Below are 2,945 nucleotides of genomic sequence, written 5' to 3'. Positions count from 1 at the left end.
AGAGAGAGTAGAGGAAGACATAGACATGGCCAACACGCACATGAGAAAATGCTCTGCATCACTTGCTATCATGGAAATACAAATCAAAACCACAATGAGATACCACCTCACACCAGTGAGAATGGGGAAAATTAACAAGGCAGGAAACCACAAATGTTGGAGAGGATGCGGAGAAAAGGGAACCCTCTTACACTGTTGGTGGGAATGTGAACTGGTGCAGCCACTCTGGAAAACTGTGTGGAGGTTCCGCAAAGAGTTAAAAATAGACCTGCCCTGACACAGAAATTGCACTGCTGGGGATTTACCCCAAAGATACAGATGCAATGAAACGCCGGGACACCTGCACCCCGATGTTTCTAGCAGCAATGTCCACAATAGCCAAACTGTGGAAGGAGCCTCGGTGTCCATCAAAAGATGAATGGATAAAGAAGATGTGGTCTATGTATACAATGGAATATTCCTCAGCCATTAGAAACGACAAATACCCACCATTTGGTTCGACGTGGATGGAACTGGAAGGTATTATGCTGAGTGAAGTAAGTCAATTGGAGGACAAACATTATATGGTCTCATTCATTTGGGGAATATAAAAAATAGTGAAAGGGAATAGAAGGGAAGGGAGAAGAAATGTGTGGGAAATATCAGAAAGGGAGACAGAACATAAAGACTCCTAACTCTGGGAAACAAACTAGGGGTGGTGGAAGGGGAGGAGGGTGGGGTGAATGGGTGACAGGCACTGAGGGGGGTACTTGACGGGATGAGCACTGGGTGTTATTCTGTATGTTGGCAAATTGAACACCAATAAAAAATAAATTTATTATTTATAAAAAAGAAAGAAAGAAAAAGAAAAATAAAAAATGAAAAAAAAACCCAAATTCTACTTGGAGTCTCTGCACAAATCAAAAAATCAAAATAAAATAAAAGAGAGAGTAGGACACTTTAGTTTAAGAGCTCAATAAATATTAGTTAGGTAGGGTAGTAAAAAAGAAGAGTTCCAGGATTATATTCTCTGTCGGGCGCATTGCAAGAACCCCAGTTCCCTTTTCCCAGGAAGGCTTGAGGAGACCAATTTAAGTCTCCTAGTCTCCCTGAGGCAACCGGTTCCCCAGCTGCAGTGACACACACACAACCCCAACACCCTCCACCTGGCTGTGGCCAGTGTCACCAAATCCATGGAACCTTCCCTTCGTCAAGGGGCACAGACTGTCTCGGGCTTCACCTGGTCTCCTGCATCATGTGAAATGTAGCCCTCACACATCAAGCAGGGCCCAGAGGCCAACATTGGGGTAACTCCGCCTGCAGGGAGATGGGATGAGGGGCTATCAATTCTTTGGGCTTTTTGTTTTCTGTTTAAAGAATGTAATTTGCATATTTTAAAAAAATATATACATTTAAAGATACTGTGCTAATAACAATACACAAATACGGCAAAAAAAAATAAATAGAGGAATAAGTAAACTCTGGAAACCATTGGTTCCAGTCTGAAGTGACTTCTGAGCCCATGACTGTGACTTACACAATGACCCTTTATTGGATCTCTTTATCTCAATGCCAAGTTCACCAAACAGCATTTTCCATATTTACACTTACTCCGAGGTAGGTGCTATGTTAAGTGCTGAGACATAGACAAGTGAAGAAGGAATGAACTCTGTCCTCACACCTGATGGACAAGGCAGGTAGGTCTACTGATAGCACAGGGAGGGCACAGCCAGAGGGAATTCCTTTGGATGTTTATGTCCTTGGGCTTAAAGGTCCCTGAAATATCTAGACTTGGCGCTGATGAGACTCCATCAATAAAACAGATGCTGTGGGGTTAGAGCTTTGCAATGTGCTGCTGTATTGTCAGGGTGTTGCAAAGTGATAGACATGTGACAATGCCGTGATAAGGACAGTGGGGCTGTCAGGTTGTCATATTACAACCCTTGCATCACGGTGTGGTGGTAGTGGTGGTGGCATGTGGTGTAGAGTTGTGTTGGTGCCAAGTTCCATTTCATCGTGGTGGAATGTTCTGGCCATGTGCTGGAACAGCTGTCTCACAGCAATGATGCCCCAGCTTGCCAAGATGTTCCAAGGCCATGGTGACTCTGCTGTCCTCTGGCTTTGTGAGCTCGCATTGTGAAGAGGCGGTGAGGTATGTGGGACACTACCTTTCTCGCTAGATGGGTTCCCATCTGGTTTGAGATCAGAAATTGTTTTCATTTCAATGTCCAAGACACTATTTGTCCCCTTCACTGGTCCCTTTCCTCCTGAAACCCCAGAAAGGGTTCCAAACATGCCACACGCATTTCTCCTCAGGTGATCTGATCTCAGCTTTGTCTCAGGTGTCTGCCAGGTGCTTTCAAAGCTTGCCACAGAAAAAGCAGTTGTCAGTCAGGTCAGAGGAGGCAGGCAAGGGGCAGCACAGCTCAATCCCTTCCTTAGCCAGGATAAACCTTCTCCTGGCGTCAGCAGGGAGGAGTGACTCTGAACTTACCAAGGGCATCAATCAGCTGGCATCCGTGCTTGGGACCACGGCCTGTCCCACTAGTCTACAGAGCCCTCCGAGCTGAAGTTTCTCAAAATATCCTCGGCCCACCCCCATTTTGTCAACGAAAGCACAGAGCCATACAAAACTGTGGGTTCTGAGTTTAAAATGTATTTCTTCCAGTAGACAGGAGGCAGAAATCTGCTCCTTTCCATATGCCTCACTTCTCCGGGCTGCATAGGATGGAGGAGTCCCAGAAAGACAATACAAGGGATTCTCATCTTTCACAGTGGTTATGTTTATCAAGTTGTCTCTAACACAGAATCATTGCTCACAGAGGAAATCGGAGCTAGGTTCTTACACACCTCTGCTCACAACAGTTTCATCAACCAATCAACACGTAACTTTGTTTTCTGTGTAAAGACACCTTACTCAATATATATTGTTGACTCATTAACATTGACCATACAGCCAACAGCAC

Source organism: Nyctereutes procyonoides, unplaced genomic scaffold (assembly GCF_905146905.1).
Source record: "Nyctereutes procyonoides isolate TBG_1078 unplaced genomic scaffold, NYPRO_anot_genome, whole genome shotgun sequence".
Lineage (NCBI taxonomy): Eukaryota > Metazoa > Chordata > Mammalia > Carnivora > Canidae > Nyctereutes > Nyctereutes procyonoides.
Note: the sequence above shows the minus strand (reverse complement) of the source record.